Consider the following 23,056-nt stretch of genomic DNA (forward strand, 5'->3'; position numbering starts at 1 on the left):
AATTAAATTGATATTTTAAATGGCATCGGCTAAGGATCCACAGTTTTGCCCTCCCACCCACTACAAAGGGAAAGGATTTAAGGCAAGCAGACCGCCCCTCCACCTTTTGGTTTCCCAGGCCTCAGTTAAACTTACATATAAAGCCTCTGTATAGGTGGCACCCGTGGCATGCAGCTGGTCCTAGTGCATTCTTACCTAACTGAAGCTTGAGCTTAACTTCTAAGCTCTACCAAGCTTTGCCTAGGCCATGGGTGCACAACATACGGCCCGTGGGCCAGTTGCGGCCCGCCATGCCCTTTTGACCGGCCCGCGAGGCCACCCTCCATTAGGAAAGTCATTGTTGTCTTCCGGGCTGGTGAAAACACTGGCCCTCATTGGCTCAGCACGCATCACGTCGCTCCTACGAGCCACGTAATGCGTGTGTGCTGCACCAATGGAGGGCCAGCACTACGGCTGGCGTGGTCCATAAGGCTTGATGCCGGAGGGGTCGGGTCTTTATGGGTGCATGTTTGTGTGTGTGCTGATTTGGGGGGTGGGGGTTCGGGTCTGTATGGGTGCATGCTTGAGTGTGCCGAGTTGGGGGTGGGGGGTTTGGAGTTGGGGGGTGGAGGGTTCGTGTCTTTATGGGTGCATGTTTGTGTGTGCTGAGTTGGGGGGGTGGGGGTTCTGGTCTGTATGGGTGCATGTTTGTGTGTGTGCTGAGTTGGGGCGTGGGGGGTTCGGGTCTGTATGGGTGCATGTTTGTGTGTGCTGAGTTGGGGGTTCAGGTCTGTATGGGTGCATGTTTGTGTGTGCTGAGTTGGGGGGTTTGGGTCTGCATGGGTGCATGCGCTGAGTTGGGGGGTGGGGGGTTTGGGTCTGTATGGGTACATGTTTGTGTGTGCTGAGTTGGGGGTGGGGGGTTCGGGTCTGTATGGGTGCATGTTTGTGTGTGCTGAGTTGGGGGGTTCGGGTCTGTATGGGTGCATGCTTGAGAGTGTGCTGAGTTGGGGGTGGGGGTTTGGAGTTGGGGGGTGGGGGTTCGGGTCTGTATTGGTGCATGTTTGTGTGTGTGCTGAGTTGGGGGTTTGGTTGGGGGTGAGGAGGCCATGGGGCATAGTGTTTGGTTGGGGGTGAGGGACATATGGGGCACAGTGTTTGGTTGGGGTTGAGGGGGCCATGGGGTGGGGGGTTTGGTTGGGGGTGAGGAGGCCATGGGGCATAGTGTTTGGTTTGGGGTGAGGGATATATGGGGCATAGTGTTTGGTTGGGGGTGAGGGGGCCATGGGGCATAGTGTTTGGTTGGGGGTGAGGGACATATGGGGCATAGTGTTTGGTTGGGGTGAGGGGGCCATGGGGCAAAGTGTTTGGTTGGGGGTGAGGGGGCGATGGGGCATAGTGTTTGGTTGGGGGTAAGGGGGCCATGGAGCATAGTGTTTGGTTGGGGTGAGGGGGCCCTGGGGCATAGTGTTTGGTTGGGGTTAAGGGGGCCCTGGGGCATAGTGTATCTAGGGTCAATAAAATATATATAAGTTAAACAGGCGAGATAAAATTTATTTCTATTTAGTTATTGTAACAATGGAAAATGTGTAGTACAAAATGTAAGTTTGAAATGCAAATAAAAATCGTTACCCCTCAAAAACATTCTTTTTCCATGTATTTAGTAAATTGGGGGTTTAAAAAGCCTCCTGCCACGCCCCGCCCACATTTACTTTATGGCCCACTATAGCCCTCATGTAAGGTACTTTCGGTCCTCTGTCAAAATCAGTTGTGCACCCCTGGCCTAGGCTGTCTTGGGCATTGTTGTGATTGGGAGAGGGAATGCAGTGATTTGCGGTTCCCTGTGAGGGAATTGGGATGTGCAATGCGATGGTTCTAAATATTGCAATTATTGCACAAGTATGGAGCGTGTACGTCGATGTAGGAGCTCAGCACTGCTTGTTAATGTAAACGACATTTGGAACGCACACTATCACCACCGGAGCTGTGCCCTGGCGGATTTGAAAAGGAAAGGGGGTGGGGTGAGTTAGTAGGACCGAGCAGGAAAAGTGCAAGCAAGGAGCTATGTGCTGTTGGCAGTAGTTCGGTTAGCAATGTTCACTGAGCTTTCGGTTGGTAGCTGTTGTGTTCTGTTATGCAAGGCTATGTGTCATTGCTTTTGTTGTTGCGGTGAAGTGAAGTTCCTGGGGTTTGGTTTGAGATTCAGTGGGTTTGTTAGTGGCATTGCTATCTAGATGTGATGCACGCTAATTTCCAAATTGTTTCTAGATGTGGTGCATGTTAATATCTCTGAATTTCCAGCTAAATGCGGCCCAGGCTGAGATTCACAAGTTCCATCTAGATGTGACGCAGCCTAATATTCACAATTTTATCTAAATGTGGCACTGAAAGGGGGATATGATGATTATGAATAATGTTAGGGGGAAGGGAGATGAGGAATAAAAAAAGGCACAAGGACAAAGAATAAGGGCATGCAAAAGGGACCAGGATGATGAATAAGGAAGAGGGCATAGAATTGGGGAGAAAGGAAGGGCTAGTATAAGTAAAAGGAACAAAAATTAGGATGACTAGGTCGGAGAAGATGAAGGGCAGTAGGATGATGGCTTACGATGAGGAAGAGGGACCACAAAGATAAGGATAATGTAGTCTACATTGAGGTTTCACTAAAGTCTGAGTTACACCACCTAGTAATATATGTACATCTACAATTTGAAAGCAATGTGGTTGGCAAGCTAGAGAGTACCAAGGATCATACAAATATCTAAAATATCAAGTTCCAGCAGCAACCCCACGAAGGTTTTCAATTGCCAGCAGTTTATGCCTCAAATACTGTATTCAATTCAAATTCCAATGAAATGTTTTATGAGGTTTCATTAAACCAAACACAAACAGATTGTTCACTCTAACCAACATACAAAACAAAAAGTTCAGTTATTTATAACAAGAAAAGAAAAAGCCAACAAGAGTTTCAACCTATCACAGGTTCTCAGGGCTAAATTGAGACAGTATCTGTAGATCACTTTCCTAATCTGCAGCAAATACAAGCTGAAGAGCGTGCATTTGAATTAACTTGATATTTAGAACATTCCACCGCAATGGAAAATAAATATTACGTAGCCTGTGTTCCTGAGACTGTCTTCTACGCCTTAGATTCTGAGTGAAAATGGTCTTAACTGGGGTCACTACATTCCAGGTACATTACCTATTTGAATCGCTTATGCACAAGTAGTGCTTCAAGCTTCTGTATTGGAGGGACCTCATTCAGGCTCCCTCCGACGACTTTCCTCGCGAGTCCCCACGAGGAAAGCCCTAAATATCAAGTTAATTCAAGTTCAAACTATTCAGCTTGTATTCGGTGCAGATTAGGAAAGCGATCTACAGATGTCATCGCAATTTAGCCCTTATGAAAACATGCAAAACATGTGTTGGCTTTTTCTCTGCTTGTTCAGTTCGAAATACTGAACTTTTCTTTTATATGTTGAGTTAGAGTGAACAATCAATCTGTTATTCGTGTTTGGTTTAATAAAACCTCATAAAACATTTAATTGAAATGTGCATTGAATACGGAATGGGACATCAAAACACAACCACTTTGAGGCATAAACTACTGGCAATTCAAGTCCTATGGGTTTGGCGCTGGAACTGGATCTTTAGGTGGAAGAGAAACCAATATAAGGAACTGAGGACTAAAGCAAGAAAAAGGCTAGGACAGAGCATAGCCTTGGGATTAGAGTCCATGGACTAGAAAGAGGGATAGGGACTTTAGAATTACCCACGGGAACATACTGTTCAAGGGTAAAACAAAGTAACCCAGAATACCTATTTATGTGAATTGTAAAGCCCCCTCCATGATTACGTCAGATTCACTGATTGCAACTTCTTTGCAAGTCATCATCCTTAATCACAAAGATGCTTAGTGGCAATTTCGTAATTCATATATTCTCATTAATTAATATCAAGGGGCCTGCCAATTTAATGACTATGCAGTGGTACATTTCTCCATGTCTTGTAGTGTTTGTAAATAAATCGCTTTACATTTGTACTTCATAACATTCTTCATGGCAGATGTCCAGACTGCACACAAGCAATAAAGGTGCACAGTGTTCGTCTAAGATGAAGCTTCACTGTTACCACATCTGGGGCAGAATCCAACAGACTGCTTATAACCATAAATAGATTTCTACTTACCAGGGTTGAGCCTTCTTCCTCTACTTCCCTAAAAAACAAACAAATATGAGATTTAATAATACATTTTTGTTCAAGGGAGAAAATGCACTTTGTTCTGCTAATCATGACCATCACCCTCAGAAGCTGTTACATCACGTGCCCGCTATTCTTGTATGGCCTAACTGTCTGTTAAGAGACACTATCACATACTCTTTGCATGTTGCCAGTCTACTGAAGCAATACTCAATACTTCAAGCCCATACTGTGCGCGTCTGCATAAGCTGCCTATCATTCCAAACAGAGGATCCTAGGTACTGGCATATGGGGAGGGTTCATTTTCATTGGGCCCATCGAGGAGTTGCTGAAAATGAAGAGATCACTTTAGAATTAGATTCTGTTTTGATGTAATAAAAGTGAAAGGATACAAAGGCAAAAAAAGCTTTAAAAAGGATACTATAGTGAAATGTGCATATAAGCACTACTGCGGGAACAGGGATAAAATTCAAAGGATTGTGAAAGCGCTCTGAAGAAGGCCTGGAGCAAAGAACCACAGATCAGCAATTAATTTACATAGTTTGATATTTGTATAGTACCCAATTGATATGGCTTCGAATGGCTGTGGGGACAGGCCCATCGGATAACCGCAGTCTGTGAAAGCAAAGAAATATTGTTGATTAGCTGGATAGTACCAAGGATCATACCAAGACTCAACCTCTGAGTCGTGAAAAAGTAATTCTAAAAGATCCAGTACCAGCACCAAACTCATAAAAATGCATCCACTAGAGGTTCAGCACACCTCTTGCAAGGAGAACAGGGTGCATTTCCACAAAAATAAAGATGCACCAGCAAAGAGCCCTGCTGCCGCGGAACATTCTGCCGAAATGGGAACTAGCAAGACTTTAAGGCATCCAGTCAGTGACGTAAATTATACAGATTACAAATCGAAATGGCAGATTTGACATGACCCTATAAATAGGCTACCTGCTGTATAGGGGATGGCAGGCCATTGACCCAGACCATCTTCCATGTGGGCGCCTCATGTCAGCAGGCTCCTCCTCACACTACAGCTTGCACAAAGCTACATTGAAATGCTAGTTAGAAAAATGCATGCTCCATCTCCAACCAGATGTGCACCTGGTACTGCAGAAGATACAAGGTCACTGATTTACATACCGCCCCAGCGCGATACCAGACACCGGTACACGTCCAAAGCTCCCCACACGCACTTCTAGGTCTGTTTCGCCCCTCCCAGCACCTCGCAGCACATAACACGTGGCCCATGGTGATGGCAGCTTGTCCCCACTTTCAAAAATGTTCAGATCGATTGGGGTCAAACAGCTGTATGGTCAGGGGGTCTGGGACTGGTTGGTACTTTGGAATTCTGGGGCTTTGGGACAGGGCACTATTACTTAGGTCTGGAACAGGGAAAGGTTGGAGGCTCATGCCCTACTTGTGTGATTGTGATAAGGAAATGCCAAGTTATTTATAAAGCGCCTTTACACAAGAGGAGCGTTTTCAGCCACCTCATGCCCTTGCGGGGCACATGCCTGCTGGGGAACGAACGCTGGCAACATAAGAATAAAAAGTCTATGAATCTCGGTCCGTTTGGCAGTGCCCATGATAACCGATTTCCGCATGCATTTGCTCGACTCCCTATCACCGCCCACTGTGGCCCCTATACCACATTCCTGTGTCTCTGCCTCATCCAAAACTGCTTCGGAGCCTGGGGCGATCGCCCCCACCCCTTGCCAACAAGAATCAGAAGCAACCAAGCAGCAAGTCAAAAGAGGAGGGGGGCGTTATGAAACTTGCACTGAAAAATATCACTTTACCAGGGGCACAATACATTTCTCTAAACATAAATAAATCACAAAAGTGAGCCAACAAGAACACAAACCAAAATCCTTTACTTTCGACAAATGTCACTTCAGCAAATAATCAGCACTGGTTAGTGAACACATTTCTAGATGGATGTAGTGCAGTGCAATTTCAATTTCCCTGTGCGCTTAAAAGGCTAGCAGTTTTTTTTTTACACATGTGTGCAAATACATATGGCAATTAATTATCTCACCCATACTTCGGTGACTTAGCGCTTTGTTTTCAGACTACCGCCTGTATGGTCTTGGTTGGGGAAGTGACAAAAACTTGAATGATTAGAATTTTAGACTGCCTTCCACTGAAAGGCCTGTGGGGGTTGGGGGGAGGGAGCTGGATGGTAAAAATTGGGATTTGAGAATTTAGATTTTTCAGCCCCCACCACCCATCACCCTTCATAGGAAGTTGCACAAAATGATTAGACTGATTTAAGAACAAAAACAACACTCTTCCTTAAAGGAGTTGGGGTCAACAGGACAAAAAGGATTCAAGGCACACAGTTTTCAAAAATTGATTGCTAGAGTTTGCTAATTAACATTTTCTGATTAGCAAAAACCATTTGATAAGCAATGGTACATTAATCTGTTTAATGTCACTAGAAGTTGTTAGTACACAAGACATAAAACAAGTAACAATAGAGCATTTGTGTACCGCTGGAGTAAGAAATTACAGAGTGAGGCCTTGCAAATTCTGCTAGAACTGTGGGTCTAGTAACTAAGTTTACCTACTCGGCCTAAGGGAAATGCACTCGACCCATGGCAACAGATGATAAATTTAAATGCACTTTCTGTAAAACGGTGCAAGTCACCAAAAACGCCAAACATTGTACTCTTCCACTTTCCCCCTTTCCCTTCTCACTTCACCCCTTCATCCTACTTGTCTAATTTCTAAGGCTATGTCCCTCCTCTTGTCCAAAACCGACCCACTGCTGCCCCATCTGATCCTCTTCCTACTCCACTAATTCCCAAAATCTACTCTCCCTTACACCTCTTTCTTCAACATCTGTCTCACCACCGCTACCTTTCCTTCAGCGTCAGGCATGCTACTATCATTCCCATACTGAAAAATCCTCAGCTAACCCTCTCTTGGCCTCCAACTTTCACCCAATCTCTCTCTTACCATTCCTCTCTAAACTCCTTGGACTAGTCTAATCCCAACTCTCTGCTTTTGTCTCCAATCTCCTCCCCTCTACTCATTCTGGCTTTCGCCCCAAGCATTCCACCGAAACTGCTCTCACCTCTGTTCTTAAATCCCTCCTCACTGCTCGCTACTCCAAACATTCTGCTTCTATTCTCATTCTCCTTGGTCTCTCTGCCGCCTTCGACACTGGTGATCCCCTTACTCCTCGACACTTTCCTCATTCGGTCTCAAAGGCTCTGTTCTCAACTGGTTTTCCTCCCATCTTACCAACCGCTCCTTTGCCGTCTCTTGGGGTGGCCGCTCCTCACCTACTCACTCCCTTGACTTTGGTGTTCCACAAAGCTCTGTGCTTGGCCTCTTCCTTTTCTCACTCTCTTTTTGCACCGGTCATCTCATCCTTTTGTATCGCTCACCATTTCTATGCTGATGACACCCAGCTCTTCCTTTCATTCTCTTCATTCCCTCCCGATATTCACCTCAAACTCTCCTCCTGTCTCACTGCTATCAAAACCTGGATGCCCTCCCACATTCTCCCCCTAAACAGACAAAACTGAACTTTTATTCCTTCCTGCCAACACCCTTCCACCCCCCACTCTGCCCGTAATCTCGCCCTTCACTTTGACTCGAACCTTTCCCTTACCTATCATATCACTCTAACCTCCAGTGCCTGTCGCTTTCATCTCTTTAATGTTCGCAAAATCAGCTCCTCCCTCACCTTCCATGCCACCAAACTCTTAATCTCCTCCCGTCTCTTCTACTGTTCAGCCCTTCTCTTTGGCCTCCCTGCCTCATCTCGATCCCCTCAAATCCCTCTACCACTCTGCAATCTCCGTGCCCTCTCTCCCTATGACCCCATTTCTTCTTCGCTTTCCTCGCTCGGCTGGCTACTCTTCCATTATAAACTTAAATTCAACTTCCTCTGTCTTGTCTTTAAATCTCTTTACAATCGTGCCCCTCCCTACCTTTCCTCCTTTCTTTCTACTCTCCCTCACCCTCCCCCATTACACTGACGTCTTCCTCTGTCCCTCCCTCTCCTTGTGCCCCATCTCGCTTCCGTTCCTTTCAGCACCTCACCCACCTTCGCTGGAAATCTTTACCACTATCCATTCCATATCTTTCTCTTCCTTCCGATCCTCCTTAAAATCTCACCACCTTCAACCTCCCTCCTGACAACCCTTCTGTCCTCCCTTCCCTGCTACTCCACTTCCTCCGACTTTACCTATTGACATCGGCAAATTGATCTGCATAATGTACCCGTTTATTTGACGCATGATTTGTAATTGACTGCTTCCTATGTATTCTTCTTGTTCTATGTAAAGCGCGATATAAAAGTTTATATACAAAAACCCACTGTTTGGCATGCAGCAGCCACCGAGGCGCCAGACATGCACAAAGAAACGTTTTTAATACACACAAAGTAATTAAATAAAAGTTTGAAACGTTCCATGCAAATGGTACTTGCCCTTCATAAAGCCTATTTGAAAGGGTAAGTAGACTTTGCATGCCCTGGATGAGTGTCTATAAAAGGTTAGCTCCATGAATGGACACAAACCGATACGATAAAAATGCTTTGAAAACAGTTGGGCCACCTCATGTTTGTGCTGTTATACAAGGCAATCATAATCAGAGCAAAGTGAGCTCTGGAGGCTAAATAGGGCAGATGGTATTGCAGCAGATCTGTAGATGTACAGACTTGATTGAACTATTGATCACGATGCTTTGCACATATCTGGTATTCATTATTTAAGAAGGCAGACAGTGAGAGACTAAGCAGAGTGGATGGCATAGCAGGCAGAGAACTGGACAAGCTAGGTGGATTTTGTAGCCATCTCATTTTCAGTCTAGCTGGTATAAAGCAACAGGGGTGATAAAATGGGATGTACAGGAGTATGGGTTCAGCTCATGCATTGAGCACCAGTATGTCCAGTTGCAGCATATGTGACCAGTATGTTTGCCATCTAAAGTAGCACAATTCCACTTCTTAACTAATTGTGAAATTCTAAGCTCTACCAAGATTTGCCTAGACTGTCTTGGGCGTGGTTGTGATTGGGTGAGAGAATGCTGTGATTCGCAGTCCCCTGTAAGGGGAACGGGGATATGCAATGCAATGGTTCTAAATATTGCATCCGTATGGAGCGTGCACAGCTGTAGGAGCTCAGCACTGTCAAAGGACATTTGTACTGTGCAGTACCAACATCAGAGTGGCCCCCCTGGCAGATCTGAAAAGGAAAGGGGTTGGGTCAGTAGGACCGAGCAGGAAAAGTGCAAGAGAAGTAATTTGCTGTTGGCAGCCGTTTGGTTGGCACTGTTAGCAGGTTTCAATTGGTAGCTGCTGTGTTCTGTTATGCGAGGCAATGTGCAATTGGCTTTGTTGTTGCAGTGAATGTTCCCGCAGTTTGGTGTGCTCGTGTTTTGTTAGAGTTTGAGAGGTGTAAGCAAGGGTGAGATTTTTAGTTGGTGGGCTAGTGGCATCGCTATCTGGATGTGATGCGTGCTAATTTCCAAATCCTTTCCCACCTGTACCATGGTTGCTGCATAACAAAATGTGTTTGTTATCTTTCCATGTTAAGCAGCAAACAAACAAAACAGCCCGCTTCATTTCCACCCTATTGAAAACATCCTTAAACGATAGAGATGGGGGCCCAAACCCTTTTGCTATATTACGTATTAAACAGGAGCATTGCATTAATTTGCTCAATTTTGTGCAGCAGGGCATATTTGAGCATCTGACCCATGGGCACTAGGTTGGCCCGAAAACTACATGTAATTCACCACTGATTTTCCAGCCGAGAAACTAAACTGAATTCAAGGAGATGCAGTTTTGGTCCCCTTCCAATTACAAATGGGAAGACATATACCCGATAGCCAGGTTGCTTAGCAGGACGGAAAATGCAGAACTCCAGATTACAAGAAGTCTTACTAACTAGACAACGCAGTCCTGGTTGCCCACGCACCTTGCATTTCTTTTCAAGCACTCAATGCATTCTGGGAGCTGGAGTCTTGCTTCAGTTCAACGGCACACGTTAGGCTAACGCGTCAAGTTAAACTTTCCCCAACGCCAAAATGCCAAATTGGTTCATCCTTCTATCTGTTATGTTTGTTTTGAACGTAAAACATACAGTACCACTCTCGGTCCAATCCTAATTTCTATACTTCCAAAAAAGTCAAACGTTTGCAGCATAGAACCAAGATGGACAACGCAGAAGCACACAGTCCTTTAGGTCTACAAACGGTGTGTATTTTTGTCAGGCGAGAATAAAACCTATATTTGAGTAATAGGAACTTTCTACTTGCTTACGCTGCTGCTAAATTATTCCAACATAGTTTCAAAAATATCTATCATTTGTGTTATCGACCGGACGAACTCAGCAGCACAAAGAGGCATATTAATGTGTCCGGGGCTGTTGGAAAAAAATAACTCAAAAGGGGAGCAGCGTAGGTGGTGTGTAGTACTGCTGGATGAGTGTCCTTAACTTTTACAGTGCAGTGCATGTCACAGGGCACTGGCAAAAAAGCAAATATCCATAGAAACCAATTCACATCGCTATGCATCGGGAAAAGTGAAGATGCCAGAGGAAGCTACGGGGTATTGTAGTGCTTCTGTAAATCCCCGCTGCGGCACTGACAATGGGCCCTGCTGCTAATGGAATTTAGCAGCAGGGGTGTGTGTGCCGCAGCGGGGATTGGACTGAAGAGTGGAGATTGCCGGGGAAGTTCATACAAGTTAATGAAGCAGGGCCACGCAACGGAATGATTCTGCCTGGTAAGGTTTTGCCCGCTTACCCCCTTCACTGCTTATTCAGTTCACACATAGCTCCCAACTCACACGGTTGTGGCGGGTGTCACCCGCCTTGTAAACAGCGGACTCACCCGCCAAACCTCATGCACGCCCATTCATTTCAATGGGCCGCTCACCCGCCAAAAGTAAAATCGGGTGTTTTCACCCGCTTTTGCAACATAAATGGTTGAGAGCTATGGTTCACGGAATCTGTAAACTGAACAAGCGCAACAACACACGGATATTAGGGAAACTAAGCGGACGAAAACCGAGACAAGCAAACATAAGAGGCATCGGGCAAAAAGAAGCCCAAAGCTGCTTATAAAAAGCGGACCTAGCAGCACTCCTTACCTGTTACCCCCGATGGGCCTGAAATTGGCGGCAAAACAGATCGCCAGCTTGCCTTACGTCTATTATACTAATGAATTCTGCGTGATGACGTCATTGTATATTTCAGGTGTGCGCACTCAATCATCCGTTAGCAACGGCCCGTCTACTCCTCTTCACGTGACTTTCCTACGTCATCATTGTGATATTTCCAGCGCAAAGAAGAGGTTCTAGAGCAATTTCTTCGTGAGCCTGGATACGGGTACTACCGGCCTACTTCCGAGCTGTCACAGAGGAACGCAGCAGAGTACTGAGCGAGCTGCCCCCTTTGTTGTAATAGATAAATACTGATTATTATTTTTTTCAGTTTAAAAAACACTGATTATTCTGAGAGAAAGCTTTGCATTGAAATGCTAGGCTGCTTTTTAGGAAGCCGTTGATGTAAGGTTTTCTCTCAGAATAATCTATACCCATAACGGAACGAATCTCTGCTTTTCATAAAATGTAACTTGTCATTAAAATAAAAGGCTTCGACTAAGGAAGCCATTAATGACTCGTCACAGTTCATGAAGTGTCGACCTCCACTCCGTTGTGGAATAACAGCAGTGGCAGATTTAAGGCAAAGGGCCCCGTGGGCAGCACCTGTTGCGTAGCAATTACGATTGTGTACGCAGCTCGCGCATGCGCAGATAATATTAAAGGCGGTGCGCCGGCAGTTCGTGCCGGCGACCGGAGCAGACACACGTCTCCGGCGTCCTTTCTCTGTGTGCTTGCCTGCATGCGTGAGTGTGTGTGCGAGTGGGGCCCCGGCACGCCCTAAGGCCCATAACACTGGCGACGAGGGCGGACACGGAGCCATCCTCCGCTCCGACGACATCGGAGTGAAGGAACGCTACTGCGTGCGTATCGATCGGATGCACACAGACCCACGCGCATGGCCGGCGGCCATTTTCTTTATCTTCTCTACACGCGGATTGCAGTGGTTGCGGCCCGAGAGGGTGCTCGTGCGCCATCTGCCTCCTGCACTGCTCCAGAGAAATTTTTGGAACCACCACAGCCCAGACACCACAGGGTTGTGGTAAAGACAAGAAAGAGGGTGTGAAAGCACTCTGAAGGTCACCAGTTTCCTCGACTCCTAGCAGACAAGGATCACTGTGAGTACACAATGGGAGAAGAAGGAGAGGAAGAAGAAAATGCTGTTGCCCCAATACCTCGCAGAATGCACAGTACTCTGGCTCCTATGCCTGAATTTGATACCACAGGGCCCCCATCCAAGTTAGGGCCGAAGTGGATCACATGGGTTAAGAAGCTGGAAATGTTTTTTAGAGCCTCGGGGGGAAACTGAAGATGAGGCGACGATTGCCATCATGGTCTATTCTGCATGGACCGAGGTTCAACGCATATATGACACTCTGAACATTCCGGGCAGCGAATTATGATGCGGTCAAGCAAGCCTTCCATGACCACTTCCTTCCTATGGCAAATGTTGACTTTGACAGGTTTGTCATGGGCGCTGAGAAACAATTGGAAGAGGAATCATTGGACCAGTTTTGCACTCGTCTGAGACAACTAGCGAGCTCCTGCAGATGGGTTAACGAGGAAGAAATGGTTCGCAACCAACTGCTGCAAGGTTGCTGCTCAGGGAAACTGAGGAGAGTAGTGCTAAGAGAACCTGGACTGACTCTGCAGCAAATTCTGGACATGGGGAGAGCGTACGAACTGACGGAGGCAAGAGGGGCGAAAATGGACACTGCTACACGCTCCAGGAAGGAGGAAGAGGCATATGCAATAGGACGTTCGGCCATGGGGAAGGCAAGATGGACACCAAAGAGAAGCGAAGGGCCCACTACGCAAGGGAATGTCTCATCGTGTTCATACTGTGGATACGATCTGCCACATGCGGGAGAGTGCCCAGCAAAGTCAAGGACCTGTGGTCGATGCGGCACACCGGGACACTATGCGAGAGTGTGCAGGGCAACAACGCCAGTTACAGTTTTGAGAGGACCAGAGAGAGTTGACTGGAGTATCGCTGCAAGAGTAAGGGGTGTGTCCTCTGTTGAACAAGGAATGCAAGATCTCAATATCGCGGAAGAGAAGGAGGAAGATGAAGAAATATTTTTCATCTCAAGCATTGCGCAAGGCCCTGGGGACCGTCGACAACCCAAATGCACCGTCAACATTAGCGAGATGCCAACGCCGGTCGTCATAGATACTGGGGCGTCCGTCTGCATACTTGCAACAAGACATTACATTGCTCTTCCTGGTCCACCAAGGCTGACAAATTCCACAGCGCGAATCTACGCATTCGGAGGGGATACACCTCTCCCCATCCAAGGAGTGTATGTGGCCCCAGTCTCTCATGGTCAAAACAGAATAAAGGCGAGGTTTTTTATCACCAGCGTAAGCCCACATTCTCTCCTAAGCTGTGCCGCGTCAGAAGCGCTAAACATTGTACACTTCACTCTTGCTGTGTACTTTACCGATCTGGACCGCCTATTACAGCGTTTTGAGAAGATATTCACTGGTATTGGAAAACTCAAGGCAGAGCCCATACGGCTGCACATAGATGAGTCCGTGAGGCCGACTGCGCTTAAACATCGCCGTATCCCTTTTCATCTCAGGGAACAAGTTGTGAAAGAGCTACAGTCACTGGTGGACAAGGACATTATCGAAAGGGTAGATGGACCCACTCCCTGGGTCTCCCCAATTGTGGTGGCCCCGAAGCCGAAACAACCAGGGGCAGTACGCATCTGCGTAGATATGAGGCTGCCCAATGTAGCGATCCAACGAGAACGCCATCTCACACCAACCCTAGATGACATCGTCGGAGAGCTCCAGGGAGCTAGGGTCTTCTCGAAGCTAGACCTAAGGTCAGGCTACCACCAGTTGGAACTCCACCCCGAGCCCAGGTACATTACGACCTTTACGACCCATGAGGGGTTGTATCAGTACAAAAGACTCAGCTTCGGGATCTCATCCGCAGCAGAGGTCTTTCAGAATGCCATCAGGGGGGCACTGTCAGGACTAAAAGGGGTGATCAACATGTCAGATGACATCTTAGTTTTCGCGAAATCAGAAGCTGAACACTTGAAGCGCCTCAAGCACACTCTGGAAAGACTATGCAGTGTCGGTTTAACCCTACACAAGGAAAAATGCGAATTTCTGAAGGACAGGCTTGAATTTTTCGGATTTATATTTCATGCTGGAGGGATTTCCCCGGATCCGGAGAAGGTAAAAGACATCCGAGATGCATCACCACCAGCGTCCCCAGCCGAAGTAAGAAGTTTCTTAGGGATGGTCAATTATTGTGGCCGTTTTATCCGAGATCTAGCCTCCCTATCAGAACCACTGAGGGCGCTCACCAGAAATGATGTGGCGTGGACATGGATAGGAAAGGAACAAAGAGCGTTCACCGCCATCAAACATGCCCTGTCGGAGCAAGAAACAATGCAATACTTCCACCCCGGTCACGAGTCGGAGATCGTAGTTGATGCTAGCCCGGTAGGATTGGGAACAGTCCTCATGCAACAAGGGACCATGAGGCCCATCGTCTATGCCAGCAAGGCCCTGACCGACACTGAGAGGCGTTACTCCCAAATAGAGCGAGAAGCCTTGGCCATACTATGGGGGTGTAAACATTTCAGAATCTACATTCTAGGGAAGCCAGTTGTTGTGGTGGCTGACCACAAACCCCTCATCCCAATACTGTCTGGAACATCGTCCAAACCACCTCCGCGCATAGAAAGGTGGATGTTGGCCCTCATGGAATATGGGGTCAAATTGCTATATCGACCAGGGACACACAACCCGGCGGACTACCTGTCGCGCCATCCGGGCAACGGGAGGCCCAGGGACTCACTGGAGGTGGCGGACTGCGTGGAAGCCGTACATCTAGTAGTGGAGGCAGCACTGCCTGTAGCCCTGACGCGTCAGGAAATTGCAGATGAGTCCAATAGCGATGAAGCATTCCGCAAGATAAAAGGTGCGGTGGACACAGGAGAATGGCGGGAGGTCCTCCTAGACAGCTCCCGAAGGACTGCGGAAGCACAAAGAGATCTACAGGCACTCTGGAAGGCACGCGACGAATTGTCGGTGGCGGATGATGGAATACTGCTAAGAGGGCACCAGATCGTAATACCAGGGGTGTTAGTTGAGAAAGTCCTACAGCTAGCCCACAAGGGACATCAAGGAATGGCCAAGATGAAAGCTCGCCTCAGGTTGAAAGTTTGGTTTCCAGATCTGGAAGGAAGGGTGGAGAAATTTGTGAAGGCCTGCATCCCATGTCAAGCCGCAAGCCCTGTGGAGAAGGCGCCACCCATTCAGGCCATGGAGAGGAGTGACCGCCTATGGGGGACAGTGCACGCGGACTTCAGATCCACGGGCCGAGGTTTATACTTTCTGGTGGTGACAGACCAGTGGTCACGATACCCAGAGGTGGAATTGGTCGAATCCACATCCAGCGACCACACCATTTTGGCCATGGACAAAATATTCGCCACACATGGATTCCCTCTCGAAATTTGCTCGGACAATGGGTCACCGTTTCAGGGCCAACGTTATGCTCAATACTGTGAGGACAGGGGAATAAAACATTGCAAAATAACCCCACTATGGCCGAGAGCAAATGGCGAGGTGGAGCGATTTATACGAACGCTCAACAAAGTGTTCCGCATATCGGTGAATGGGGGAGAAGATCTCCGGCGAAATCTGGTCGAGTTCCTCAGAGAGTATTGCACGACCCCACATCAGTCCACCGGAGTGGCCCCCGCAGAAGCCCTTTTCAAAAGAAAACCAAGAGGCCTACTACCCGAAGTTGAAGGAAGACCACCAGGAGAGATCGACAACCTCAACGTGCGTACAGCGAGGGCCACTCTGAATGAGAAAGAGACCACACGGCGGAGACTACCCGAGAGGGCGATCGCAATAGGGGACACCATGCTAGTGCGCAACAGGAAGCCAGAGGGGAAGTTATCACTGCCATATGAACCACAATCACTGGGCGTGACCCACGTCAAAGGGTCGATGATCACAGCCGCCAATGCAAGAGGGACTGTCACCAGAAATATTTAGTTCTTCAAGCGCATAGAAACTGCAACCCCTGAAGCAGCCGTCAGAGATGATCCCGACCCGATCACGGGAGTGCCGGTGGAAGACGATGGGCCACCAGAAGCTCTGGTGGCACCCGAGGACCCCGACGCCAGAGCACGCAAGTACCCGAGCCGGGCGGGGCGCAAGCCACCGCTGAGGTTCCAAGACTTCATCATGGACCCTACCTCGTAATTAAGGCAGAGGTATTGTGAAAGTTATGATGGACCCTGTTGGTCCCCATGTTTGAGAATGTTGATTTTGTTTTGGGGGAAAAGGAGGGATGTTGCGCAGCAATTACGATTGTGTACGCATGCGCGAGCCGTAGCGAGGCTCGCGCATGCGCAGATAATATTAAAGGCGGTGCGCCGGCAGTTCGCGCCGGTGACCGGAGCAGACACACGTCTCCGGCGTCCTTTCTCTGTGTGCATGCCTGCATGCGTGAGTGTGTGTGCCCTAAGGCCCATAACAGCACCTGACACAGAGCCGGGTCATAGAGGCGGAGCTTTGGGTGGGCGGAGTTAACTGTGGTCACAGTGCACAATAGCAAACTTTAGTGACAAAAGCAATTTTTTAAGTTGTCTTCATTATAGTTACCTAGGGTCTGAATAACTGGAAACCGCTGGACCTCCTCAGCAGGCTTTGCTATTAATGCTAAATATTGTAAACCTAGAGAACATACGTGTCCTTGTAGCAGAAAAGTGATGTCATTCTGTTTGTGCGGGCTTTGCTGCAGCCATGCATTACAAAATGACAGATTTGCATAGTGTTAAGCTTTTGCTGCACGGGTTGGAGAGTGAAAACCTTGGATCTGTATAAGGGTGTACTAGTATGGAATTACAGAGGCCTTTACAATATTTTGTATCTGTGTGTACTTTAGATGCAAAACAGATCAGTATGGATGGTGTTAAAAACAAACAAGAAGATAATTGATGTTTGTGACAACAGTGTGATGGGCTGCTTGTGATCTCTGCAAGACCAGATGCTGTATCTATTAGTTTATTAATTTGATTTTTTTCCCAAACGATGATAGAATGCTATGACACTCCCCAACCATACCACACCCCTATGTGTCCGATTTACAAAACGTTTCTAATGGGATTTTTCCATTGAAAAGTTCTTTTGTAAATCAGGCGCCTTCTAGGGTAGGGCTGTGCTCCTTAAACTTTTGGGCAACCTGCTGGGCAACGTTGGCGCTGTTGTAATGCGGTGGGGGAATCTCTGGCCCCCACTGTAGCGCTCCGTGAGCCCCTAAATAAAGGAAAAGTTAAAGAAAAAAGCAACACAGAACAACGCGCTGATGTGGATTGTCGTAATATTTAAAAACATTGCATTGCAGCATGTATTTTGAAGAGGATACTGACATTTGTATATAACAAAGTCCTAACTCTGTGACAACTAACATGCAAAACACGGCACAAGAACTGTGTTGGTTTTTTTTTTCTTCATCAGTGACCAAACCCCTCTTCATTTCGCACCAACCTTGTTTGGCTTTGTTTATGGTGTGAAAAGCCTGCCATGTTCCCTCTGGGCTGACAGTGTTAAGATCCACAATGAGCAACACGGCGATGGCACGTGTGCTCTCTGGCAGCAGTCAGGGGGAAAGTGGCCAGAGAACTCGCCGCCGTAAAGCAGGCCCGCCACAGCAGAAAGGGCCTTGTGCTGTGTGGAAGGGGCGGGCCCTAGCACAGGGGCCCGCTCCCCATTTGTCTGGCTGACGACCGTTAGATCTGCCTCTGAATAACAGTTACAGCTTATGTGAACTGAAGCCTCCCTATATTGTCCAGTCAGCAGAGTATCCAGCATTGCAAGAGTGGAGCCATAACGAAAGTCCTGTTACTTTCCCCCCAAAAGCACTGTGCGCAATTCCATTTGGTCCCAGAGCTCTTAACCATTTGTGTCGCAAGGGCGGGTGAAAACACCCGATTTTAGTTTTGGCGGGCGAGAGGCCCATTGAAACGAATGGGCGTGCAGGAGGCTTGGCAGGTGAGGCAGCCGTTTACAAGGTGGGTGACACCCGTCAAAAGCGGCTGAGTGGAGAGCTATGTCATATTCGCGCCCACAAACGGCCCACCCTGGCCCCAATCTACTTTTTTGGTTCATCAGGTTGTAACTAATGGACTAAGGAGTGCCGTGTTGTTCTTGCCAGCACCATGCTGGTGCTGCATAGCTGGCTGAGGGTCTGCCCTGCAGGGCCCTCCACCGGGACAGTGCCCCTGTGGGGCAACGCTGTCCACAACTGCTGGCACCCACTTGGGTAGAGACCCTGCTGGTCAACTCTACCCATGTACCCCAGCAGAGCCCTTGCTCAGCAACCCTGCTGGTGAACGCCAGCGCCCCTGCTGGGCAACGTTGGCGCTGTTGCAATGCGGTGGGGCAATCTCTGGCCCCCACTGTAGCGCTCCGTGAGCTCCGGGCCTCCACCTTCACCAGTGACTCACACAGAGACGAAGTGCTCTGCTCGGGCTACCCGGTCATGAATAAAGCGGCCGGGAACGCCCCCTTTATTAATAGTGCACACTGCTGCATGCAACGTCACGCCGCCGCGTGCGTTCCCTTAAGGGGACAGCACTGCACTCCTCCTTTTTCATGAGAACAAATAAACAACATAACCACACACTACGTAACTTCAATAACACATCTAACACTAACACCCTTAACCCAAATAACTAATTTCCCCATGAGCCCCTTTATTCACAACCGCCCTCTTCCCCACTCAGCAGATACCTCCATGTTGGGCACCTTCATGGGTCCAATACAAAGTCACTGAAACAAGCAGGTTTCCCTCGCCCTGTCCACAGGGGGTACCTCCTGCTCGCCTCGGGTTTGGGGGTCACACTGTCGGCTGCCGTCCTCACCGGGGATCGAGGGAGGGGCTCAGCACCCCCGCCCACGTCGGGTATGTCGACACAGTCCTGGTCCACTGGCGCCTCAGCCCTGGGCTCCCCCAGCTTCTTGAAGAAGCGAACGTTCCGGGTGACTGATGCTCACCCGTCGGGCACAGTCACAATGAACCCCTTGACTGCTATCACGTCAAGCGGCTCAGGTTCATAAGTCAGTGACAGTTTCCCACGGGGGTGCCTGTTCAGTATCAGGACCTCATCCCAAGGCACAAGTTGTTGTTGTTGTAGACCTCTCCTTTCATTCTCTTGTGCAGTTCTTATTTGCCGCTCCAGCTCTACCTATTGCATGTCAATGACCCCCGGCTCCTTTTCCCCCACTTCGGGTAGCAGCCCCCTGGGGCACCGCTTGAAGAGGGCTTCGGCAGGGGCCACTCCCGTTGAGGTGTGCGGGTTTGTTCTGTACACTCTCAGGAATTGGTAGAGCGCCCTCTCCAGACCCTGTCCTTGCCCTTGCGTGATCTGAAAAACCTTGTTTAGCGTGCGCATCATCCTTTCTGCCTCTCCATTGGCACGTGGCCACAGGGGTGTAACCTTACTATGGTGCACCCCATATCCTTCCATTAGGGCCGCAAACCGTTCTCCTTGAAATGGAGCCCCGTTGTCCGAACAGAGTACTCTGGGGAGACCGTGCGCTGCGAACACCTTTTCCACTGCCACCACCACATGCTCGAAGGCCACCGACTGGATGAATTACACTGCCGGGTATCTGGAGTACTCATCCACGACCACCAGGAAGTGGGTCCCTTGCGATGTGGATCCCAAATCTGCATGGACCACCTCCTAGGTTCTCGTGCCGCGTGGCATGGCCTCTATGGCCGGCTCCCTCTGGGCAGGCGACGCTGCCTGGCACCACACACATGATGCGACATAGTCGTCCACTCATTTTTCTAGCACGGGGAACCAGACCTTGAGACGTAGTCAGGCTTTGGTCTTCGCAGCCCCTTGATGGCCTTGGTGTGCCAGGCCTATCATCTCCTGTACTTTTGCCTGCGGGACCACAATCTGGTCACCTCTGAGCAGCAGTCCTTTTTCTGAGAATGACAACTCCTGCCGTACTTTCCACAGCTGCTTGAGGACCGTTTTTGCTTCCTGTGTGCGCCCAGCCAGCGTCTCCTGGACACTCTTCCATGACCCCTGCTGCAGGGCCGTCTTTAGTATGCAGAAGCACTCATCGTTGGCCACTGCAGCCTCCAGATCTTCCACCAGTAGGGCATTCGGAGTGGCCGCTTTGACCACCAGCAGAATTTGGCCACTGGCCTCATCCGCACAGATGTCCATTTCTCCGTCCTGGTGACTCCCCGGTTGGCGACAGAGGTAGTCGGCCGCGTTGTTGGAACCCAGCCGATACACTAACAAGACCCTGTATTCCAACAGGGCCAGCATCCACCTCTCAATCCTCGCCGGTGGCTTTGATGATGAGCCTGCCAGGATCGGCAGTAGGGGCTTGTGGTCAGTCACCACGGTCACCGACCTTCCCAGGATGTAAAGCCGGAAGTGTCGGCACCCCCACAGGACAGCCAGCGCTTCTCACTCCATCTGCGAATATCACTGTTCAGTGTCACACAGGGCCTTGCTGGCATAGGCCACGGGGCGGATGCAAGAGTCCTGCCCCACTTGTGTTAGAACCGCTCCGAGGCCAAATGGGCTGGTGTCCACGACAATCTCAGACTGCAGGGCTGGGTCGAAAAAATCCATTGTGTCTTCCTCAGTGAGGGCGCTTTTAATGTCTTCGACCGCCGCCTGTTCCAACGGGCCCCCCCTGCCATCCGTTTCCTTCTTGGTGAGAGCCCGTAGCGGCTCTGACCTGGATGCCAGATTTCTGATGAACCGGCCACAGTAGGTGACCATCCACAGGAAGGTCCTAACTTCAGAGACATTCTCGGGTGGTTTAGCGTCCTTGATGTCTTTCACCTTCCTGGGGTCCAGAGACACCCCTCCCTCCTTGAACATGAATCCAAAGAACTCTATGCTCGTCCTTAGGAATTCACACTTTTTGCGGTGGAGTGTCAGACCCAGTGACTGAAGCCTCTCGAAGGTCTTTGCCAGTCCCTGTAGAGGATCCACCTCTGTCTTGGCGAACACCAGGATGTTGTCACTGCTGTTGAGGACGTCCTCCAGGTCTGCCAGCGCCCCCCTGATAATGGTTTGGAATACCTCAGCTGCAGAGGAGACCCCGAAGCTGAGTCGCTTGTACCGGTACAGGCCCCAGTGAGTCATGAAAGTGGTGATGTACCTTGACTCTGGATGTAGAAGAATTTCTCCTTCCCTCCTCCTACCCTTCTCCACCACTCCCCCCCTATCCACTCTCACTCCCCTTCTCTACTTATCCCCTTCAGTTAATTGCTCTTTTCACTGTTTTGTTGACTGATTCATAATGTATTTGCTTCAACTGTTGTATTGTTTGTTTATGTACTATGTTGTTCCATTTTACAATGCTTTGGTGAAAGGCACTTTATAAATCAATAAATACAAATACACATTTGGTAGTAACCCGCCCTCAGGTTAAGCTTCGAGAAGAAGCAAGCTCCCTGCAGCTCTGCGATAATGTCATCAATTGTGGGAGTGAGATGGCGTTCCCTCCTGATGTCTTTGTTGGGAAGCCTCATGTCCACGCAGATTCTCACCAAATCCGGTTGCTTAGGTTTCCGGGCAACAATGATTGAGGGCAATGGGCTGCACCGAATCGTCGATGTGAAGTCGTACCGGCTCTCCAACCATGCAGCCAATCCCTTGGAAGAGGCCTGTGTACTTCTCCAAGAGCGTTTGTATGTCTTCCACATACACAGATTATGCGGAGCACACCAATCCAAGGGCTTCTGCCGCCGCACAGCCCAGTAGGGTATTGGTGCTGACTGGGGTGACGAAAAACCGGGCCTTGATCTCAGAACTTCCATGCCCTACCCTAGCCACAAATGCACCAACTAGGGGAATAGGATGTGAACCCCAAAATGTGAAAATGCGCGCTTTCGGGGTTGACAGCCTGGGGGGGCAGGGCGTGGCATCATAATGCTGACGGGCCATAACGTTGACGAGGCCCCCGTGTCCACCAGCACGGACACTGGAGAGTCATTCACAGCCACAATACATCTTAGCTGTCTTTGGCCTTTGGACTGCAGGGCATCAATGCTTGAAACAAAGAAGATGTTCTCCTCTTCCTCCTCCTCTTCACCGGGTCAGGCAGTTTCCTCCCCCTGATACACTTGGGAAAAGTTTGGTGGGCAAGATTGTCTGAAAAACCCAGACCTGACTGGGCCCCTCGGCACCATCACTGGCAGGAATGCCCTGCACACCCTCGCAAAATGGTCCATCACGCCACACCGTCCACATGGCCTCCCTGCAGCTGGGCATAAACCTGGGTGGGGTAGGTCGGACCCGCTCTTCTGACATGCTTCGCCTGGCTTTCCGCCCCTGTCACAGAAGTTGCCAGGCAGTCTCCAGGCACCTCTGCCACACGACCCACAGCACACACTTCTTCTGATTTAGCTGCGCTGGACCCCGCCTCCATCCTTGACGCACATACTTCTGCCACCTCCTGGCAGCGGCCCAGCTCCAGGATGCGGGGAAGGGTGATTCCAGGTTCCCTCAGCACCTGTCTCCTCAACTTGCCCAAGGAGAACCCTTGGATCAGCTGGTTCCTGATCATGTCATCGACGTTGTCCCATGCACAGGCCACGGAGAGTCTGCTGAGGTGACCATGAAATGTGTCGAGGTTCTCGTCCTCCTTCAGTTTGGTGGAGAGCATCACAAACCTCTCATAGTCCGCATTGGCCAGAGGAAGGAAATAGTTCTGCAGGGCTGTTTT

At 49.1% G+C, this 23,056-nt stretch overlaps 1 long non-coding RNA gene across 1 annotated transcript; it reads right to left on the reverse strand.

Annotated features, from left to right (window-relative positions):
- Positions 1-4,158: 4,158 nt before the first annotated feature.
- Positions 4,159-11,326, reverse strand: LOC138566071 (uncharacterized). Its single transcript, XR_011301828.1, has 3 exons — positions 11,291-11,326; positions 4,740-4,794; positions 4,159-4,195 (listed from the first exon to the last, which is right to left on the reverse strand). It is a non-coding gene; the product is annotated as an uncharacterized lncRNA (long non-coding RNA).
- Positions 11,327-23,056: the final 11,730 nt, after the last annotated feature.

Source organism: Ambystoma mexicanum, chromosome 2p, assembly GCF_040938575.1.
Source record: "Ambystoma mexicanum isolate Mex_15411 chromosome 2p, UKY_AmexF1_1, whole genome shotgun sequence".
Classification (NCBI taxonomy): domain Eukaryota; kingdom Metazoa; phylum Chordata; class Amphibia; order Caudata; family Ambystomatidae; genus Ambystoma; species Ambystoma mexicanum.